Here is a 23,969-nt window from a genome sequence, read left to right as displayed (position 1 = left end):
CCATTTTGCTCAAGGAGGGAAAAAAAATTATCTTACTGGGCAAGGAAAAATAATGGACCACAGGGATGGAGTATTACAATCCCCACATTTTTGTCTGATGAAAAGCTGATTGACCCTGCCACATTGATTAAACATCCCACAAGCAGTTATTCTCCAGATGATAAAAAGCTTGGCACAAAACAGCTTCGTAGGGAGAGTTCATCCACGGTCAGGTTAGTGTCACCCAAACCGTTCCATCTCAATAGTCAGCTTTTCAAAACTGCAACCCCGGCACACATCCTTGGGCCTTACAATTTTGTTAGAGAACAAACGGCCCAGTGGGAGTTCTCAGGGCTATCGTGGGCACTGCCATGGGCACTACCAAGGGCACTATCATGGGTACTGACGTGGGCAGTGATTCCTCTATTTTCCTATCATTGTCAAATTTCATGGGCTCCCAGATATGTGTGTACCGCTCTGGTATCTGTTTTCAACTCGTCCCTCTGAAAGTAGAACCACCAGGGTGGGTTACTGTATTGGTGTACCAGCTGCAGCCAGAGCATCACCTAAATGCTTGCCTAGGTAGCCAGGAAGACAGGACCGTTTCTAGCCCAGCGGCCATGCCTAAGCTTCCATCTCTTCCATTTTAGGCTCCCTCGCATGTAGATAATTGTCAGCTTTACTGACCACCAGTCCCCTTTCCTCTAGCTCTTCAACGTTCTGGTTTGTCCTACAAACTGCAATGATTTAAAACCCAGAAAACTATGTTCTTCCTAAAGCTGATGAACCATATCTAGCCAGATGGGATGTGGATGAACCGATCTGATCCCTATCATCAGGTGTACTTGTAGACTTGAAATATGCATTTCTGTGTTCCTGTGTTCATGTACGCATCTGATATATGCTTGCACACCCATGTGTATGGCGTGCACACACACACACACACACACACAAGAGTACTTTCCTGGGATTGCCTTGACATGGCAAAGGTCCAAAGAAACTCATGTCCCTAAGGATGACTCTTGTGATGAAGCTCCATGATCAAATTTACTCTTGAATGGCTGCCAGGGTTTCCTCTAGTCTATGAAAAATATATTTGGAACTCAGGGGAGGGGGTATTCTTTTTATAAGAGCATTATTAGAAGATATATTGATGCCAGAGACAGCATACAGCAGTGCGGTGGGGGCACTAAGGGGAGCCTGGGTCCCTGTGGCTGAGTGGGAATTCATAGTGCATGCCTGTAGTCAGGTTTTCTGATTCCTGGCAGCCAGGGGTGGAGGTGAGGGTGGGAGGGAGTCTGTTAGTCTGAGACCAATATGAAAAATTATCTGTGAGAGTGGGGAGAGCAAGAATCTAGAAAAACAAATTAATGGAAGAGCTTTATAAAATGGCACGGCCCTTGCTGAATCTGAACCAAAGTTTCTGTAGGAAGAATGGATGCATTCATTGGTCTAGTCACCAAGACTCCAGAGCAGCGGCTCTCAAGCTGTGGGTTGCGACCCCTTTGAGAGTCACCTAAGTCCACTGGAAGACACAGATATTAACATTATGATTTGTAATAGTAGCGAAATTACAGTTATTGAGAAGCAATGAATGTGATTTTAAAGTTGGGGCTCACCACAACTATATTCAAGGGTCACAGCCTTAGCAAGGTTGGGAACCACTGCTTCGGCATACCACGGGTCACTTCAGTTTTTCTGGCTTCTGGGGTGTGGGTTTTATTTACAGCAAACAAGGATCACGGGTAAGTCATAATCAATACTCATGTGCCTCCCCAGAGCTCTGGGCTGGTGCACGCCCGCCAGCTGCAGTGCATATGCGTTTCTGAGGACTCACAGCTTCCCTTTGCCCCAGAAGGGGCCTGGGAACAGTGACAACCACTTGGCCCAGAAAATCACATGCACACACAAGGGAGGTAGGGGCCAGGGCCTAAGTCAGCACAATGGACCAGATTCTGCACCCCAAAATGGGACCAACTCTGTGGAGCAGTACATGCTCTACAGCTCCCCCAGGGACAAGCAGAGGTGAGGCTCCTCCCAGGGCCACCTCCTGGCTCTGCCTCTTCTTTGATGCCCCCACACTTTGCTGTCCTCAGGTCACAGACAGCAACTCCTTTCCTACGACCCAGCACCCCACCCTCTTCTCAAGGAAGCCCTCATCCTTTCTGAGTCGGTCAGAGTTAACCTCACGTGGGACAGGGACTATGATTACATTGTTATGAACATTCACCAAGCCCAGGTAAGTAGTCGTAGTTAGATTTAAAGAATGGAAGAGAGTAGGTACTCCCTGTGACTTATGTGTTTTGACCATTCATTCAAGTATCAGTAAGATGATATTTATTCAGTATGAAACCACAGAAGATGAAAAGGCTGAAAATAAGTTCCTTAAATAACTGAATCAGCCAAGACTGATTCAGGGTTCTAAGGCACCAACTTTCTTAACATGTACAATTATTAAAACTTATATGAAATTCCTTATGTTTGTGAGTTAAAGTTTTATTAGTGGCTACCCTTGTAGTTTCCTCTCTGTTACTGCCATTTTAAAAAGCTACTTGGGCGAGGGAAGGGTTTATTTGACTTACACTTCCAGATCACAAGCCACCCATGAAGATGTCAAAGCAAGAAGCTATGGAGGAATGCTGGTTTCTGGCTCATCTTAGCTAACTTGCTTATTGTGGTGGCTTTAATCAGAATGGCCTCCATAGGCTCATAGGTTTGAATACTTGGTCTCCAGTTGGTGGAACTGTTTAGGAAGGATTAAGAGGTGTGGTCTTATTGGAGGAGGTGTGTCACTGGGGTGGGCTTTAAGGTTTTAAAAGTCCATGCCATTCCAGTTAGCTCTCTCTGCCTTGTACTTGTGGATCAAGATGTAAACTCCAAGCTGCTGCTCAATTTGCCTGCTCAAGTGCCTCAGCTGCCTGCCTGTCTGCAGCCTGATTGCCCACTGTGAGGATGAGAGAGTCTAACCCTTTGGAACTGCGAGCCCCAAATTAAATGCTTTCTTTTATAGGTTGCCTTGGCCAAAGTGTTTGACCATAGCAATAGAAACATAACTAAGACACTTCCAGGCCCTTCTACAACAATAATTAACAACTGAGACAATCTGCCACAGACATGCTCCCATGCCAATCTGACCTGGGAAATCCCTCAACAAAGACTCTTTCTAGGTGTTTGTAGGTTGCATCACAGTCCCAGTTAAATCTAAACCAGTACTATGGTTTGCTGTCCAGTTACTGCACCAAAACACTGACTGAAAGCAAGCTGAGGAAGAAAGGGCTTGGTTCAACTTACAGCTCTCCTGTAACAAACGAGAGAAACCAAAGTAGGCACTGAAGCAGAGACCGTGGAGGGATGTTGCTATTGGCTTGCTCTCCATGGCTTGCTCAGCCTGCTTTTCATACAGCCCAGGACCACCTGGCCAGGGATGGCACCACCATCAGTGTGCTGGGCCCTCCGACATCAGGAAAAAAACCTTGCTTGCTTGCCCACAGTCCAGTCTGGTGAGGGCATTTTCTCAACTGAGGTGCCCTCTTCTCGGAAGACGCTAGCCTGTGTCAAACTGCAAAGCAGCAACAATGACAAAACTCTGGCCATCACAATAATAGTGTAAAACAATTAGAAAGTGGAACAAGAGAAAGAGAATGAAGTTTACTCCTTAGATCCTCACACAACTGGTTTTCCAAAACCAATCATCAATGAAGACATACCCACAAGCCAATCTGATGGAGGCAATTCCTCAGGTTCATTAATCTCCCCCGAGTGCTTTCAGCTTGTGTCAAGTTGACAGACACTAGCCAGGACACCAGGACAGCCACAAACACTGTCATTCATTTTCAAAGTGACACTTCATTTCATGTGCTGCTGAGTAGCTTCCTGCCAAATGTGTACGTCTGAATAATTTGTCTCTCTTTTGTTTTTTAAAGATCAGCCCAGAATTCACAGAGCCACCGAGGCATTCTTCGGGGTAGCCTTTGCACTGAGTGCTTGCTGTATGTCTCTCATACATGCCTTCTTACTTGATTCTCCACTAATGCACACTTGGCCCACAAATTCAGACTTTTAAGATGCACAGGGTGGACATTAAGCACACACTCCGTGAAATGACTGCTGCTGTCAATCTGATCAACACACCTGTCATTCCACAGAGCATTTGAGAGAGTAAGGGGGGAGGAGAAAGGAGAGACGAGGCAGAGGGAGAGGAAGAAGATAAGTAGAATACATGGCTACGATTACCCAGAGAGGTCTCATGAACCCCACAGCCAGTTCTCCCCTATTATCAACGTCTTGCGTTAGCTCAGTCCGTTGTGACAGCCAGAAACACAGAATTGAAACTGTATTAACTAAAGTCATCCTTGACTCAAAGTTTTTAGTTTTGCCTAATGGCCTTCTCCTCTTCCAGTTTTCCACCGGGGATACCACATCATCTTAGCCTTTACATCTCATTGGGCACTGTCTGTACCGTCCATCACTGAGACTTCTTTTGGTTTTAGGATCTAGATGATCTTGAAGAAAGCTTGTTGTGGGATATTTAATCATACCATGAACCCCGAGATTGTGTTATTTACTGGAAAAACCTGCTTCTAGCTGGGGCGTGGCTCAGCCCTGGCACACGCCTAATCCAAGAGCTTTCTGCTTGAATATTATAAAAAGGATGAAATAAAATCAACCTTAGGTCAAGAGACCGATCAAGCAAACAGTTGACAGGAAGTGACAATGATAGAGAGCGAGAGGTAGTCAGGAGGATGGACAGAGGGATGCACAGGAAGGAGAAGGTCGGGACATCTGGTTGAGGAGTTTTTACTTGAGACGTCATGTGAGAAAGCTCTTTTTCTGGGAAGACGGCAGAGAAGGAAGCAGCTGGGTGCCTTCTCTGCTTCTCTAAGCCAGAAGATTTTCATCCCCACATCTGGCTCCCACTTCTTTATTGATAAAATAGAACGATGCCGAGACTTAGTTAAAAAACAACAGATGCTGGCTATGGATTTGATAAGATGTCCCACGATGATTTCTTTCTGGTGTTTCCTCTTGATTAGGCTGAGTTTCTGGGGTTAGGAAGAAAGAACCGAAGGCAAAGGGCCCTTCATACCAAATGCCCCACCCCCAGTGCCCTGCACACTGCCATCTCAGTGACTCATATAGTTCATGTTAACCATGTGAACCGGGATGAAGCGGTGTTTACCAGGCTTGTCTACTGTGGAGCTAGAGTTGTTCTTTCCTCCTTTCTGAAATGTCCATGGGAAGGAAGTCAATCCTTCAGTCCACCCCAACCGTGGAGAGCTATATTCCGCCTCTACCATGGCGAAGCATCTACGGAGAGCATTTGGAGTCCTGTAGATGGAAGGTTTTCTAGGTGCTATGAAAATAGTCTTGAGCTTGTGAAACACAGAGAAGGGATTTGGGGGGCCCCAAAGGTCTGTCAGTCAGCCCTAAGAACCACTAAGAACCAGGATGGTACCCAATGGTGGTTGAGATGGATGCCTGGAACCCAGGGCCCTCCCTGGTGAACAGTGGTTCTGGCTGAGGGAGGGGCAGATGAAACTCTCTCACTATTTGACAAGGGGAGTCTGCTGAAGGCTCAGACCCCTCAGGGACACAAGTTCAACTCCCTCCTACACACAGGCAAGCAACTCAGACCCACCAAAGTGCTTCTAAAGGGTGAGAAAATATGCCATAGGAGTGGGGAAGAGGAGATGGGAACATCAGCTATGGCTCACTCCAGTGACCATGTCGTACGTCCCAATAACCTTCTAGGCTTACATCTGCAGAGACCGAATCTGACCCCCAGGGTGTAAGTGAAATCTGTCCTGGACGTTACTAAGTCTCCCTTGATCCAAGAAGGAATGAGAGAATCTCGATTTATAAATCAGTGAAATCACATCTTTAGAACTGGAGCCAGCAATTACATAAGGTATCAAAACATCTGAGCAGTTCAAGCCACGCAATAAATGATGTCATGCACCTAATCCAGGAGTGAGACAGCCAACCCTGCACGGCTCTGATAGGCTCACTCTAGGTTCATCCTTCATCTAGGCGCAACCCGACAGTATCCTGTTCAGCTTTGTTCACGAGTCTCATAGCTACTACGATCCTCTGGTTACTGACTATGCCCAGGACTGAGGAATAAAGGTGTCTCTTGGTGGCTATAAATGCCCAAAGCAAGAGTGTTAACTCCACACTGGGGAATCGGGGGAGTCCCTAAGAAGCAGAAAACAGGAACCAGTACATACATACTCCCTGCCACCCCACCAGACAGTGCCAATTCGGAGTCCCAGTTTTGATGGTTTCTCCATAGGTCTCATGGCTTTACATACAAGTGTCCCACAGTAGTGGCCAGCTTACTGATGTATCTGGCACTTACCTCCTCGCTTGCTGGTTTGCCCTTAGGGTCTCACCTCCCTGTGGAGCCCCCCCCGCCCCACGACCAGTATAAGTGTGTCCAAGGCTTCCCTTTCTAAAGAACTCAGGTTAAGACAAATCAACACAGTGCCCTGACGACAGAGAATGCATTTTTTCAGCACATGTAAGCACCTACTATGTACCGGGCATGGTAGTAGGCTTTTATACACTGGGGAGTCAGCAAATAAATCATCACACACGTAAATGATGCAAGAAGCAAAGGCTAAAACTGTTACGGATTCTGTATCCTAATCCAGGGACTGAAGGTGGCTTCTGTCTAAGAAAGGAACTTATCTACAGAGACGTAACGCGTGACTTTTTCCATAGAGCAGGCAAGAAACACAGAAAGAGGGTGCTGGGGGAGAGCAGGTACAGAGGAGCAAGCAGAGGCATGGCATCTCTTAGTCACAGATTAGTGGGATTAGTTCAGAGTGACCGCAGAAGGCAGGAGAGGGGTTGGTTCAGAAAACCAGAACTGAGGGTGAGGTACCTTGACAAGTTATCCCATGATGCAAGAGGACCCAGCAAAGTTCTGATTGCAGTTAGGAATGACCTCTTTGACTGATGGGAATACTGGTGCACATCCGTAATGCCAATGCTTGGGAGACTGAGGGAGGAGGAGCAGGACTTCAAGGCCACCCTGGGCTGCATGGAGAGACCCTGTCTCAACAAGCAAACAAACAAAAAAAAATGGCTTTGGTGAAGGCTCAAGAATTCTGTGGAGGGCCAAGGGGAGATAGAGGTGGGCCAATGAAGTGCTTGCTTGAACCTTGCAAAGTACGAACATGAAGCTACCACTGTGGTGGTTCAAAGAACAGATAAGAGGTTTGGGATGGGCAGAGATAGGAATTGTTCAGGCTGGGGAGATGGGCTAGTAGGCAAAAACCATTGGCTGCTCAAATATGAGGATCTGAGTTCAAATCCCCAGAACCCACATAAAAGCCAGACCCACAGAACAAGCATCTGTAACACTGGTATTCTCACGGGGAGATGTGTCAGGAGAATCTTCCAGAATACTAGCTAGCCTGGTGTATGCAGCAGAAAGCAGCAAAAAGAACCGACACAAACAAGGTGGAAGGTCATGACCAACAATCAAGGTTGTTCTCTGACTGTCACATGTTCACCATGGTACAAGTGCACCTGATACACACACACACACACACACACACACACACTTGCGCACACACACAAATGAGAACTATTCAGTTTGTAATTATATTTCAATGAAATTGATTCATCGACTTACAATCTTCAATATACAAACTATAAGCGTGTCATCATATGTAAGTCAATTTATGAGAATAACAGAATTTATCAGAACTTTCTATTTGTCATATCTGTGATCTGTGCAGAAACCCCTCCCCTTGTTGGACTAGCATTTGTTGCCATCTGTAATTTCCTTTAGCTGTGGAATTTAAATACAGCTTGAGAATGTTTGGGAACGGCCCCTCAGTATACCACATGATGCTTCTGCCTTCATTTTGTTGTGTGTGTGGAAACTAAGACCCCTTGGAATCCTCAAGCTCAGAGTTGATATGAGAATCCAATGGCATTGAGTATATGCCTTCAGCATGTCAATGTTCTCCACTTTCCCCCCAAGCAAACCCTTACATGGAACTATCACCATCTGCATCGTGTATAGGAGATGTCTGTTATTGTTTCTCCAAAGTAAAACAAAACCCTGGATTAAGTAAGCAGTCAAATATATAGCACCTGGCTGGGATAAATACTTGGAAAATGCATTCACTGGCCAGGTCTTTCAGCGCCTTGGTTAGTTGATTATTAGATATCTTACTGTTTCCAAGGCTGTTGTGAGTGGGGATATGTCTATGATCTCTTTCTCAGCTTACTTGGTGGTGGTCTACTGAAATTTGCAAATTGATTTTATATCTTGCTGCTTTACTTAAAGTGTCGAACATTTCTAGAAATTTGCTGACCGGGTTTTTGGAGTCACTTATACAATATCGTACCATCTGCCAATGAGGATAACTTGCCTTCTTTTCCTGTTTGTATCCTTTCAACTTCCTTCTCTTGTCTCATTGCTCTAGTTAGAGCTCCTAGCACTGTGTTGCAAAGGAGTGAAGGCTGCCGATAGCCCTGTCTTCTTTCTGATTAAAACGAGGTTGCTTTAATATGGCTTCTGATATTCCAGGTGTTTATGGACCACTAACTAGAAATCTAGTTAGAAATCTCGCTTGAGTCCCCATTCCAAAGACATCTACTATTGAAAACCATGCATAGGGCCATTCTCTCCACTTTTCAGCCTAGTGGTCCTTACAGGCTCACCGGAGCTCATTAGCTCCACCAACTGGCGCCAATACCTGTAAGGCCTTGCTGCTCCAGTTCCCACCTCAAATGTCCCAGACCTCTCATTTGCAAGCTTCTGCTGCCCCAGGAACATGGACAGACAGCTGGCCGACCAAGATGTACCTGTGGTAGGAGGTGAGCTACCCTGGGCTCTATGAGTGGGTTGGGCTGCCATCCCCCTCATCAGTGTGAGGTATAGACACACCTCCCACATACACACAGCTTTCTCTTCTTGTGTCTCCTGGAAGTAGGTCCTTCCCAGTTGACTCGGCTAACACCCAAATGCCACTAACTTCATCCCTCGGTTGAGCTGTGCTTTATCGCATGGCGGTGCCCAGCCAGGACGACGGTGATTCCAGCCCAGATCTTTCAAAAACAGATCACCTCCATGCCCACGGAAGAGGCCAATGGAGGTCGATGAACCCTGCAGAGATGATATCCAGGCAGAGTAAAACCAGACTCTGTGAATTTCCATCTTGACAAAGATCTCGAAAATTAAGTTGTTCTAAACGATGACTTTGAAAGGGTGCTTAGTAAAGAAACACAACTAATACAATTTTTTAAAAATATTTATTTATCATGTATATAATATTCTGTCTGTGTGTATGCCTACAGGCCAGAAGAGGGCACCAGACCCTATTACAGATGGTTGTGAACCACCATGTGGTTGCTGGGAATTGAACTCAGGACCTTTGGAAGAGCAGGCAATGCTCTTAACCTCTGAGCCATCTCTCCAGCCCATCTGAGCCATCTCTCTAATACAATTTTATAAAGAAAATATATGAAAGAAATTCTAATTGAGTAAAAAGTGTGGACATCTGATTTGGCCCCCTGACTCTTACCCAAATAACCCTACTGGTACTAATTTGGTGCCTAATGGACCAAGAGTACCTAAAGCAATTGGCTATAGCAGCCTCCAGAAGTCATTGGCTGTGGTTTGGGATGGGGCATACTGGAAAGGAAAGCACAACTTTGCCAGGCTCTGTCTTAGGAGCCACTCCCATGAGCAGCACTTTTCTATCTCAGTCAATCCATGAAAGCTTTGTTCCTGAAGTCTCAGAAGGGCTGGAGTCCGAGGGGGGCCACATCATCTTAGATTCTTGACTATGAGCAATAGGAACTGGCTCTGACGACCTCAACTTGGAAAACCAAAAGGAGTTTCCTGAACAAACGAGTTGTGACCCAGACTTAGAAAACTGAAAGCTTTGGTGTGGATGGGTGTCAAGGAAGCTCCAAAGATGAAGGTGGTAGGAGGTAATTAAAAGCCCCATCTGGAAGTCCTTCCCAGGATAGATTAAGTCCTAATTAGACGATGTGATGCCCCCAAAGGAAACCTTAGACACCCTTAAATGGTCAGGTCGAGATGGACTACTACAGAGCCCTCTGGAGTCAGAGGAGGGAAGTCAGTGGACTTCTTATTCACAAAGATGCAATAGAAACCTCAGGCTCTGGTCCTCCTTCTGTGGCTCTGCCCACAGTGGCAGCCTCCTGGGTAACGCCTATCTGCTCATGGGTCTTACATGGTCCAGAATCACTATGAATGCCAGCCAACATATTTGTAGATGGCAATTTCACACCACAATATCAAAGATTGGACATCCTTAGATCCTAGACCATTGGGAAGCCATGGGTCATAACTATCTTGATAAAGACCTATATAGTTGTCAGCTCTGACTGTGGTCTCGTGGAAGTCAGCTCTGACTGTGGTCTCATGGAAATGCTTCTGAGTCTTCACCAGCATGATACTTCTCTGCTCCTTTCTTAGGTCTGTGATGCTGTCTTCTCTTGGTTGCCTCTCCACCCCTACCCCAGCATTCCTCTGCAGACACACTGTCTCTGTAGGGGCGGTGTCTTTCTTCCCACTGTTACCTCCACTTATTTCACACTTTCCCCAAGAACTCTTGGCTATGGCTCTGTTGAGATGTGCTTCTTTGGACTATCAGTTCCCCAGCTTACACTGAGAGCAAGAACCACAGGAGGGTGCAGGGTAAAACACTAGAGGATCATGGGTAAAGAGTCAAAGTTCCAAGCCAATGATGGGCACAGTCCAAATGTGAGGTCAGAGCCAGGTGCTGGGAGACGAGGTCAAAGCTCAGGAAGGTCAAAATGGCAAATTGTCTGTGTGAGGTGCATGTTTCACATGCAGAAGAAGCGAACAGATATTCCTCTCCTCAGGGGAGGGGACTTTGGCTTTTTCACAGCCCAGAACCTACCTGCCCAACACCAACACAGACTGTCTAAAGCCAAAGAATGGCTCTCCCAGTCATCCCTCTAAATCCTTTTGTTTAAACCATAAAGCTTAGTGTCCACTCCATCCATCCTAGGCAAAGTGACATGTACGCCTATATGTGTCCATCAAACTCCTTTGCCATTGATGTCCTCTTCCTATATCTAGGAGCAACACTGGGTTAGAAACCAACTTCCTTCTCCTTCACTTGAGATCAGTGACATAGCTTCAAGACAGGCACCTGAGAAGCATGGAAGCACAGTCTTCATGCCGCGTGGCTGTGTGGGGCTGCAGTGTGCAAGCAGAAGCAGCCAACAAGATGTCAAAGGAGTAGACGTGGATCATCTTGGAAATATTCTGCAAACCCAAGCATTTTCACTGTTGAAGGAATAGATGGGAAATCCACAGGTATTTGTTGAATGAATGAATGAATGAATGAATGAATGAGATGTTTTAGAACAAAAATGTTGGTAATGATGCATAGTGATGATACGGGAAGAAATGGGTAGATATTGCAGACTGGCACACTTTTGCCACCAACAAATAAGACATGTTCTCCTAGGGTCAGCAGAAGTGGAAGGGGTGGGACGAGCTGGAGAGACCTCCTGGGAAGGAGGTCATAGAGAAGGAAGAGAAGAATCAAGGAAGGTTCCACTGCCAGAGGGAAATGGGACAATACCAGCATCCAGGAGAAACACTAGGAAAGATAAGCATGGAAGAGAGTGTGTTGGGTTTGGACCCTGAATGTGCCCACTAGGGTATGAGGCAGAGCAGAGGGAGGTGAATGCCCAGAGCTTCCGAGATCAGGGATAGAAAATTACAATGCTGGATCAGATATTGATGCTATTTTGCAGGTGTTGAATTTGTCCAGAGCACACAGGGTACCAAGGAAACTCAATTAGAGCCTTGCTGTCCTGTAGCTATTGTCCTTTTGGGTCCCATTATGCAAGTGGCTTATCAACACATCTGTAAGCATGTCTACACTTGAGCTTCTCCTCCACCCCACTGCTATGAGAACAGTTTGCCCCCATGACTGGTGTGTAGATATTTGGTCCGAGTCCTGGTCCCAGAGACTAGAGCTGAGGAGACAGAGAAACAAAGGAAGGAGGAAAGACCATATTGAGTCCAGAATGGAGTCAGACAAGTGGGACCTGATCTGGTTCACCCTCAGGAGAAAAACGCAGATGCTCTTTAGAACTGGCTTTCTTAGAACTAAACAGTAAAGAAATTTTTGTCCAGCCTCCATCCCACATTGGGTACTCAAACAGTTTTGGAATGCCCATATGTGTTTGTTAAAGGGGGTCCTGCTGTGTCCACAGCATCAGAGTTGCTCCAAGGTACACACAAAGGGGCACTATGGCCTCTTACCGGAGGTCAGAGGTGACAGGCGAGCGTGGGTGGAGCTCTCTCCCTAGGCTCCCTCCCCACATCTTCCTCACTGCACTCATAACTAATGAGGTGAAGCCAGGAACACGTAAGGAGTGGGGTAGGGGAGGTGTTCCGAGACTGTCTGGTGCAGGGACCTCGGTCATTCCTTCAACGCACCCCTGGCTCTTATCTCAATCAGTTCTGCTCAGGTGGCTGCCTCAAGGCAACAGCTGAGCAAACATCTTCAAAACACAAAACACAGAGTTCGTAGAAGAAGATACAGTCTCCACTGCTGAGGGTCTGAGGGTCTGAGGGTCTGAACACACCCCCTGCCTCCCTTTCCTGGGTCATGATTACTGTGGTTGTCTGTCGCTGACATCATCCTCTGAGGATAGCGATGGCCATATTGTGGAGTTCATCTGTGCTTGCAAAACGTCATCCCAGCTGGGCTTGTTGGCAGTTTACATATACTAACAAGGAGGGAAGGAGGGGCATAAGACCCTCACCTGAGTATCCAGCTACTCCCTACCACCTATTGTATGCAGCACAGCTCTGCTTGCATGTGGCCTCAGGGAGGGACTAGAGATCATCCAAAGGAAGAATAGAGGAAAGAAGACTGTCTTCATCTATCTTACTACGGGGAATCCATCATCCTTGCTGGGTCAAGACTTTGTGATGTGGTTTTGTTTTTGCAGGAGGAGATCACCCACAGCCCAGTAAGCGAGCTTTCATCCATGTTCTGTAAGGAGGGCCAATAAATGTATTGACTTCCCAGGGTGAACTGAGGTGGAATCGTGCCTTCAATTGTTGTTCGGACCTTAGAAGGAGGTACCAGAGATGTAAGACCTTGCCTGTTTATATCCCCTCCTGAAAAGGAAGTTTGGCAACCCCAGCTGAGAAAAAAATCCAGATGTTCACCTGGATTCTGCAGACTTCAGAATCTTCACCCCACCTCCCACCCCAACCAGGAAAAGCCTGGGCCCCAATAACAAGACTCTTTGCTTGCCTGCATGACAAGTCCAAACTGCAATGCTGTACTCAGGGCTCTGAATTGGCAAAACGGTGTCCCTGGAGGAAGCTGCACCCCTGACCATCAGGGCCTGAGAGCCTGCTGTTATCAAAACCAGAAGCACACATTCTAACTGTGAATTTCTGGAAGCCACAGTGTGCAACATGACTCTATTTCAACCTCAGGCTATCCAACTTCTCACTAATGGGGCCCCGTGTGCCAGCACTGGGTGAGGCTCATTAGCAGCCCGTCTGGAGCACTTCCAGCTCAGCAGAAAGCTTGAGTCATCAGCAGGCCATCACATTGTTTTTGTCGGGACCGAGGCTTCCTCGCATCGTGAGATGTATTGAGAAACCAAGAAGGTCCTTGGGTTGAAGCAGAGGTTTGTGGAATGGATTTGACCAAGCAAGCCTTCAGTTGACTTCAGAGGGTTGGAGTTGTCCAGAAACTCATGTTTGTGAAGAGATGTTCATTGTGATAAGGACAAGTGTCGGACTTACAGGTGACATGGGTATGACGTAATCATCTGAGGCAGGCAGACAGGGTCCTGACAGTGACAGTTGGAGGTTTGGTGGGCTTAGACTACGGGGTCTGTAGTGAGGCTGCTAAGCCTGCCATGTGCCACTTAGTCAGGGGCCCACTAGGCACACTCTGGATTGGAACAGGAGATAGTCAGCCAAGTCTCTGGCTGTTAAGTGTCTTGTCTGAAATAAACATGGGACCAGAAATTTGCAAGCCCGGTGGTTGTTCTTATGGGGGTCCACCTACTTGTCTTTTCCTCATTGCTTCAAGTCTTTCTTGCTCGCTCTGGACCCCGACCCATCAACCAGGTCTTTCTGTTTGCCCAGAGCACATGCATCTCCTTGCTTCCATCCTTTCCTCCTCCCCTAGATAGACCCTCTCCTGCTTGCTGCCACCCACTGGATGATTGCCTGTCCCTAGTGTCCTCCAGCTCCATCTCAAGCACGGTCGCCCTTCGAGTCAACTCATCTCTAACCCAGGATGTATTGCTTTTGTTCATCCCCCAGAGGATTATGGGATCTCCATCCCCATCCCGACTCCTCACCATGAGGCTATGATGTGAGATACCTGGGAAGCAGCAGTGTGACCGTAAGTGACCTGAGAATCAGGGTCATCTACCTCTTGCTGTGGTGCTTTCTGGGTCTGCTCAGACTTAACCCATGTATCCCACCCCATCTTCTGCTGCATTTCTGCTGCAGTCATTTGATCTGAGGATTTGATGAGTCTGGCCACTAATGACATGGTTTTGTTCAAGGGTCGCAGTGGTCTAACGACAGCTCTCCCACTGGAATTGTATAACCCACCTACCTCACCACATCCTTGTCCATCCAAACCTCTGATCTCCAGATCTGAACAAGCCTGCCCTGTGGACAGACTGCAGAGCCCACAGCTCTGGGCTCCACATGAAGTCGGTAGCCTTGCATGCCACACAATATGTAGACCGACACAGTCCCATCAGCCACAGGAGATATTTGAATGCCAAAGAGAACAACAGCATAGCTTTTGACCTTCCTTTTGTGGCAGAAGGTGTGAGGTGTGGCAATTTGTCAACAGAGGGAGGTCATAGTACACGCTAGATCAGTGATTCTCAACCTGTGGGTCACGACCTCTTGCGGGTTGAACCACCCTTCTGCAGGGGTCACCCAAAACCACTGGAAATATCAGATATTTACATTATGATCCATAACAGTAGCAAAATTAGTTATGAAGTAGCAACAAAAATAATTTTATGGTAGGTGGGGTCACTCCAACATGGGAAACTGTAGTAAAGGGTCACCACCATTTGGAAAGGTTGGGAACCTCTGAACTAGGCTATCAAATCCCTAAACACCATCAGTGTGGCAAATGTCTGAGTCCTTGTCCTTGTCTTCCACCATCCAGCACAGATGTGACTTCTGCAGCATCTCTAACAGTTGCCCTAGTGCCTCCTCACGGGGGGGGGGGGGGTTAACACTGCAGCACTGACAGAGAGGAGGAAAGTGTCATCTATTGGGGTCTCAGGCTGATCAGAATCCACACGTGTTTGTTGTGACCGAGAGCATGGTTTGAATAAGAATGGTCCACATGGGCTTCTATGTTTGAATGCTATAGTCTCAGTTACTGGAACTGTTTCAGAAGGATTAGAAGGTGTGTCATTGTTGGAGGAGGTGCGTCATTGGGAGTAGGCTTTGAGGCTTCAAAAGTCCACCTCAAGTTCAGTATCTCTGCCTGTTGCCTGCGGGTCAGGATGTAAAGCTCTCAGCCACTTCTCTAACACCATGCCTATCTTCATGCCATCATGCTCCCTGCCATGATGATCATGGAATAATTCTCTAAAACCCCAGCTAAATGATGTCTTTTGTAAGAGTTGCCTTGGGTCACAGTGTCTCTTCATAGCAATAGAACAGTGACTTAGACAGTGCAGGAGAGGGGACACATCCCAAGGACGACAACGTCTGTGGGGACCATATGACTCTATGCATTTATCAAAACCCATAGAGGCAGGTGACATGAAGAGTGAATTTTACGGAGCATGCTTTTTTAAAAGATAAACTACAGGTGGGCACAGTGGTACGTGCCTGCAATCCCCGATACTCAGGAGGCTGAGGCAGAAGGATCCTTTGAGCTCAGGATTTGCCATCAGCCAACATAGCAGGAACCCCCTTCTCAAAAACTCAATAGATTTAAAATCAGAAACAGTGCTTGAGGACCCAAAACAAAATAGCAAGTGTACCTGACTTTATCATAAATGACAGCAAAAACACTCTGCAGAGAATGGGGGGGGGGGCAAATGGATTGAAGGCATTTTGTAAAACTGTGTTACAACTAAAGACAAGCGCTGTATTCTAGTCAGCAAATACATGCCTAGCGGGTCCACAATTCTGAATCTGTCTTATGCATCAACAGTGACACAAATATGTAGCTATGGCTTAGAAAGAGAGCTGGTGTCTTACTGCAAATAAGAATGCGTGATGCCTGGAGCAGCCTCCGAACCCTTCTACTCACCTTGGAGACAGTGTACATTTTAATAGATAAAATAAATGATAGTGAGTGGGTAAATATATATGTGGATAATATTGATAGATGATGGGTAGTTAGAAAGATAGACAATAGGCAATAGATATAATAGATAAGAAGTAATAGATATATGATTGACAGTTGATAGATGATAGATACAAAGATAGGTAATAGTTGACTAATAGACAGATAACAGATGGTAAATAGATGTTAGATGCATATATAGATGATAGATAGATAGATGATAGATGGAGATAGATAGATAGATAGAGACAGACAGAAAGACAGACAGACAGACAGATAGATAGATAGATATAACATAAACTCTCACACATATTATACTCGTGCGTTTTCTAACTTTGCCTACCACGACACTAAAAGAAAAGCATGACATCCCATTGACAATGAGCACATATAGCACCTAGCTCTTTTGTTCTAAACATCATTCTATAAATCAGTGAGACAGAGCCCCACTGGGGGAAGAGGTGGATTCCAGGAACGGGTCAGGGGGTGAACTAGATAGATAAGCCTGGAGTATCTGTTATGACAAAAAAAAGTGTGTTCAGAAAGGATATGGGTTTCTACAAAGGTCTAGGGGCCAGGCTAGAGGAGCTCCAAGGGCCAAAAGTAGAACAATTTAAGTGTGTACTAAAGACAACAGCTATCCTCTGCTGGATGAGCAGCTGGCACATACTGCCTCCCATTGTGCTGGCTACCTGTTCACTTGCTTCCATTTCCTTTGCTGTACAAAAGTTTTCAGTTTCATGAGATCCTATTTGTTGGTCTTATTTTCCATGCTACTGGAGTCTCCAGAAAGTCCTCTCCTGTGCCTGTAAGTTGAAGCGCTCCCTACTTTTTCCTACCTTCCATGAGCAGACATGAGTTGGTACCAGGTGGACTGGTAAAGCATTAGAAACGTATGCATCTTCACCCAGACATACAATGACCTCTGACAGGATGGGGGAGCTCAGTGGGAACTTTCCCATAAATTACCCAGAAGTTCTCACGAGACTGAATCGTTCCCAAGTCAATGGACAAAGAGGGACAGGAGTGTTGAGGAAATGATCTATATTCTCAATAAAAGAGCCTGTTGCACCACAGACAAGCTTAGCTCTAAAACAGCTACCTAGGAAACGAATCACAACTTTCTATAACGTAAGAAAGCAAGGGGGAAGTAGGCAAGCATTCCTCATAAGTCCAAAGATTCTTCTACTACATGTTCAGGTTTCTCAGTTGCATTGCTCAGCACAGGCAGGATGCATCCAGGTAAGAGCATATTGATAGACTGGGGCCAGCGCCTATAGAATTACACCCCTGGATAAGTTTGGTACTGAGGAGTATCCCTTCAGTTTTCTTCAGTAGAGGATGGAGTGTGATGGAGGAGGGTCATCTGTCTGTGTTACTTTCATTGGTTAATAAAGAAACTGCCTTGGCCCTTTAATAGGACAGAAAATTAGGTATGTGGAGTAGACAGAACAGAATTGTGGGAGAAAGAAAGCAGAATCAGGCAGATGCCTCAGGCAGTCGCCATAGCTCTCCTCTCCAAGATGGACGCAGGTTAAGAATCTTCCTGGTAAGCCACCTCTTGTGGTGCTACACAGATTACTAAATATGGGTTAAAGCAAGATGTGAGAATTAACTAATAAGAGGCTAAAACTAATGGGCCAGGCAGTGTTTAAATGAATACAGTTTGTGTGTTGTTATTTCGGGTGTAAAGCCAGGCGACCTGGAGCAGGGCAGGATGAAAAGCAGGCCTGCCCGCAGCTCCTTCTACAGGAGTGAATATGGGCAGGGCAATGCCTCTAGCTTGGTGCCTAGAGTCCTCATCCATCTCCATTCACAGAGGCTGTGCAGGCCAGGCTTACTCATAGCAGCCAAGGACCTTGGCAGAACACCCTGTGATCCCACCAGAACATGAGCGTGGGAGGCTGGTGAGGAGCCATTAACAGGCATTTTTCCAGTCAGAAAGCAGTTTCTCACCACCTCCCAGCTTCTGGAGATGTCTCAAGCTCTCTGCCCTATTCCATCCCCAGCCCCCACCACTGGGAGCTAGTGGCAGCCTCTAAAACTGCTTACTCATGTCAAGAAACAAGGTCCTCTAGGATGATGTGACTCTTCATTCTTGCATGGGTCTCTTTTGCTTTGAGGTTCTCTGGTGAGACAAGAGCTGGAAGAGACAGTATCTCTGCTACTCTTAACTTCTGCTGTCTGTGTAATTATTATGGGATTAGACAAGAAGACTGAACTTTGGCTGGATCAGGCTGAACTTGCCAGTGGGGAGACTTTTACAAGATTCAGAATTCAATGTTCTAGCTTTTACAGCTGGGATGGCTTTATTAGCTGGCTCTGCTCATTGACTGAGCTTGGATTTGACGATGACCTACATTCAACAAGGTCAGAAGGTCAGAACTTCTGTAGCATCACAGAGAATAGAACCCAAATGCTTAAAATGATGCAAATCAAGAACTGGGTCCCATTATGAAGAACCCACTCTTTTCCATGGTAACCGACTCCTCAGACATGGCTAAGTGACACCCAGCAAAGATCTATCATCAAATTACTTTGAAACTGTTACTACCTCCTCTGGTAGTGCAGTCCAGAGAAGAGATCTGTCACCAGCATGACCTCCCTGACCTTGTCAGTAAGAATGATTGACTCTCAGTTGACTGAGAGCAGATATCAGCATGGACCATCAAGACAAAGAGAAGAATGGGCATGGGAGTCATTCCTGTAATCCCAGCACTTAAAAAATTGAGGCAGGAGGATTGTGAACATGAGACCAGTCTGGGCTCCATAGAAAATTATAAGCCAGCCCAGCCTGTCAACATTTAGTCTCATCTAAGGTCCAGCAGCAGGTCTAACATTTCTCAAAAGCCAAGTAGTTTCCCTTAGGAAATAGAGGGCTTTGCTCCAGTGTCCAAAGGCTGGGACATTTCACCTGTAGCAGCCCCAGGCTCCAAACAGCCATTGTCACTGCAGCACCCATAATTCTGCTGGAATCCACGGCCCAAACCAGCAGCAGTACAGCTCCCGTGCAGCCTGGATCTGTTGGAGAGAGAGCCTTCTTCTGTTCTGGATCCCATTCAAACTAGAAGCTCTCCGGGTCACTTGGTAAATGACAGTAACACCCAAACGAGGAATGTGTTGTTTCCAAAGTCCAAAGAGGCCAACTAGGTGCCATTCCTCTCTTTAATTTAGCTGTAGAAAGATACGCACTAGTTCGTCTTTCACCTTAGATGCTTTGGCCTATCTGAACAGAGCATGACCTCTGAATCCCCCCCCCAAAGAATGCTCCTAAATTGAGGTCATATTCATTTCCCAATCTTGACACACAAATCCTGCCAAGAAGTAGAGAATGTTTGGGACTTCTCCCTCAGCAGCTTCAATTGGCATAATGTCATTGACCCAATGGACTGAAGTGACGTCTTGTGGAAGGAAAGGGGAAGATTACTAAGGACTGAATTATGGTGCAGAGCCAGGGGTTAATATGCCTCTGGGGTAAGACTGTGAAAAATACACCACCAGCCTTGCCATTTGAAAGCAGACAGTTTGAGTTCCCTGAACTCCAAACACTAAATGAAGAATCTTTGCTATGTGAGCCCATGTTAGTAAATTAATCCCAATTCAGTTTTACAATGAGTTGGCTTAGCAGGTAAAGGTGCTTGCTGCCAAGTCTGATGACCTGAGTTCAATACTTGGAGCCCACATGGGGGAAGGAGGGAATTAACTTCTGCAAGTTGTCCTCTGACTTACACAGACACACTGTGACACACAGGAGGCCCCTTCCACAGGAAATAAGTAAATGTAAAAAAAATTATTATGATTGGATTTTAATTTTTTTATTTTTATTTGATTTTACTGAGCTATACATTTTTCTCTGCTCCCCTCCCTTCCTCTCCCCTCCCCTTCAACCCTCCCCTAAGGTCCCCATGCTCCCAATTTACTCAGGAGTTCTTGTATTTTTCTACTTCCCATGTAGTTTAGATCCATATATGTCTCTCTTAGGCTCCTCATTGTTGTCTAGGTTCTCTGTGATTGTGAATTGTAGGCTGGATTTCTTTGTTTTATGTCTAAAAGCCACTTATGAGTGAGTATATATGATATTTGTCTTTCTGGGTGTGGGTTACCTCACTCAATATGATGTTTTCTAGATCCATTCATTTGCTTGCAAATTTGAAGATGTTATCTCTTTCTGCTATGTAGAACTCCATTGTGTTAATGTACCACATTTTCCTTATCCATTTTTTGGTCAAGGGGCATGTAGGTTGTTTCCAGGTTCTGGCTATGACAAACAATGCTGATGTGAACATAGTTGAGCACATGTCCTTGTGGTACAATTGATCCTTTGGGTATATACCCAAAGTGGTATTGCTGGGTTGTGAGGAAGGCTGTTTCCTAATTTTCTAAGAAATCGCCATACTGATATTCAAAGCAGCTGTTCCAGTTTGAATTCCCATCAGCAATGCAGAAGTATTCCCTTTACCCCACATCCTCTCCAGGATAAGTTGTCATCAGTGTTTTTGAACCTGGCCATTCTTACAGGTATAAGATGTACTCTCAGAGTTGTTTTGATTTGCATTTCTCTGATGGCTAAGGATGTTGAGTATTTCCTTAAGTGTCTTTCAGCCATTTTAGATTCCTCTCTTGAGTGTTCTCTGTTTAGGTCTATACTCCATTTTTATTGGATTATTTGTTCTTTTGGTGACCAATCTCTTGAGTTCTTTGTATATTTTGGAGATCAGCCCTCTGTCTGATGTGGGTTTGGTGAAGATCTTTTCCCATTGTACAGGCTGTCATTTTGTCTTGTTAACCTTGTCTTTTGCTTTACAGAAGCTTCTCAGTTTCAGGAGGTCCCATTTATTAATTGTTTCTCTCAGTGTCTGTGCTACTGGGGTTATATTTAGAAAGTGGTCTCCTGTGCCAATGAGATCAAGTGTACTTCCCACTTTCTCTTCCATGAGGTTTAGTGTGATTGGCTTTATGTTGAGGTCTTTGATCCATTTGGACTTGAGTTTTGTGCATGGTGATAGATATGGGTCTGTATTTATTCTTCTACATGTTGATATCCAGATATGACAGCAATATTTATTGCACATGCTTTCTTTTTCTAGTTTATTTTTTTTTTGCTTCTTTGTCAAAAATCAGGTTTGTAGGTTGTGCGGATTGATATCTGGGTCTTCGATTCAGTTCCTTTGGTCCTCCTGTCTGTTTTTATGCCGATACCAGGCTGTTTCCAGTACTGTCGCTCTGTAGTAGAGTCTGAAGTCAGGGATTGTGATGCCTTCAGAAGTCCCTTTATTGTACAGGCAGGATTGTTTTGGCTATCCTGAGCTTTTTGCTTTTCCATATGAAGTTGAGTACTGTTCTTTCAAGGTCTTTGAAGAATTTTGCTGGGATATAATGGGTGTTGCTTTGAATCTATAGATTGCTTTTGTATGATTGCCATTTTTACTATGTTAATTTTACCTACCCAAGAGCATGGAGGATCTTTCCACTTTCTGATGTCTTCTTCAATTTCTTTCTTCAAAGATTTAAAGTTCTTGTCATACAGGTCTTCCACTTGTTTGGTTAGAATTACTCCACAGTATTTTATGCTATTTGTGGCTATTGTGAAAGGTGATTTCTTTCTCTGATTTCTTTCTCAGCCCATTCACCGTCTGTGTAAAGGAGGGCTACTGAATTTTTTGAGTTGATCTTGTGTTCTGCTACATTACTGAAGGTGTTTATGAGTTGTAGAAGTTCCTTGTAGAGGTTTTTTGGGGTCACTTATGTAAACTATCATATCATCACTAAATAGAGTTTGATTTCTTCTTTTCCGATTTGTATCCTCTTGATCTTCTTTTGGTGTCTTATTGCTCCAGCTAGGACCTCAAAAACTATATTGAATAGATATGGAGAGAGTGGACAACCTTGTCTTGTTCCTGATTTCAATGGGATCACTTTGAGTTTCTCTCAATTTATTTTGATGTTGGCTGTTGGCTTGCTGTATATTGCCTTTATTGTGTTTAGGTATGTTCCTTATATCCCTGATTTCTCCATGGAGGGATGTTGTATTTTGTTAAAGGCTTTTTCAACATCTAGTGAGATGATAATGTTTTTTTTTTCAGTTTGTTTATATGGTGAATTACATTGACAGATTTTCATATGTTGAGCCATCCCTGCATCTCCAGGATGAAGCTGACTTCATCATGGTGGATGATTTTTCTGATGTCTTCTTGGATTCAATTTGCCAGTATTTTATTGACTATTTTTGCATTATTGTTCATGAGATTAGTGAGATTAGTCTGTAATTCTCTTTCTTAGTAATGTCTTTCTGTGGTTTGGGTATCAGGGTAATTGTAGCCCCATAAAAAGAGTTTGGCAATGTTCCTTCTGTTTCTATTGTGTGGAACAATTTGAGGAGTATTGGTATTAGTTCTTCTTTGAAAATCTTGTAGAATTCTGAGCTGAAACCATCTGGTCCTGGGCTTTTTTTTTTTTTTTTTGGTTGGGAGACTTTTGATGACTTTCTATTTCTTTAACAGTTATAGATTTATTTAATTTGTTTTTCTGGTCATGATTTAATTTTGATAAGTGATATTTATCCAGAAAGTTGCCTATTTCCTTTGTTTTTCATTTTTATGAAGTATAGGGTTCCAAAATATGACCTAATGATTTTCTCAATTTCCTCTGCATTTATTGTTATGTTCCCCTTTTCATTTCTGATTTTGTTAATTTGGATATTCTCTCTTTGCCTTTTGGTTAGTTTGTCTATTTTGTTGATTTTCTTGAAGAACCAACTCTTTGTCTCATTGATTCTTTGTATTGTTTTCTTTGTTTCTATTTTGTTAATTTCAGCTCTCAATTTGATTATTTCTGAGGTCTAGTTCTCCTGGGTGAGTTTGCTACTTTTTGTTCTAGAGTTTTCAAATGTTCTGTTTACTCACTAGAGTGGGATTTCTCCAGCTTCTTTATGCAGGCATTTAGTGCTATGAACTTTCCTCTTAACACTGCTTCATTGTGTCCCATAAACTTGGATATGTTGTGTGATCATTTTCATTGAATTTTAGGAAGTGTTTAATTTCTTCCTTGATCCATTAATGATTAAGGTGAGCATTGTTTAATTTCCATGTGTTTATAAGCTTTCTGGAATTAGTGTTGCTGTTGAATTCTAATTTTAAGCCATGGTGATCTGATAAAATAAATGGGATTATTTCACTTTTTTGTTATTTCACTTTTTTTGTATCTGTTGAGGTTTGCTTTGTTACCGAGTATGTGATCAATTTTTGAGAAGGTTCCATGAGGTGCTGCAAAAAAGGTATATTCTTTTATGTTTGGATGGAATATTCAATAGATGTCTGTTAAGTCCATTTGAGTCCTAACATCTGTTAGTTCCCTTATTTCTCTGTTAATTTTCTGTCTGACTGACCTGTCCAGGGGTGAGAGTGGAGTGTTGAAGTCTCCACTATTAGTGTGTGGGGTTTAATGGATGATTTAAACTTTAGAAGTGTTTCTTTTATATATGAGGGTGCCCTTGTATTTGGGGCATAGATGTTCAGTATTGAGATTTCCTGTGACTGATATAAAACATCCTTCTTTGTCTCTTTTAATTTAGTTTGAAGCCTACTTTGTTAGATATTAGGATAGCGACACCAGCTTGTTTCTTAGGTCTATTTGATAGGAATT

This window comes from Arvicola amphibius, chromosome 8 (genome assembly GCF_903992535.2).
Source record: "Arvicola amphibius chromosome 8, mArvAmp1.2, whole genome shotgun sequence".
Taxonomy (NCBI): domain Eukaryota; kingdom Metazoa; phylum Chordata; class Mammalia; order Rodentia; family Cricetidae; genus Arvicola; species Arvicola amphibius.
The sequence above is the reverse complement of the archived record's forward strand: the minus strand, read 5'-3'. Positions refer to the sequence as shown.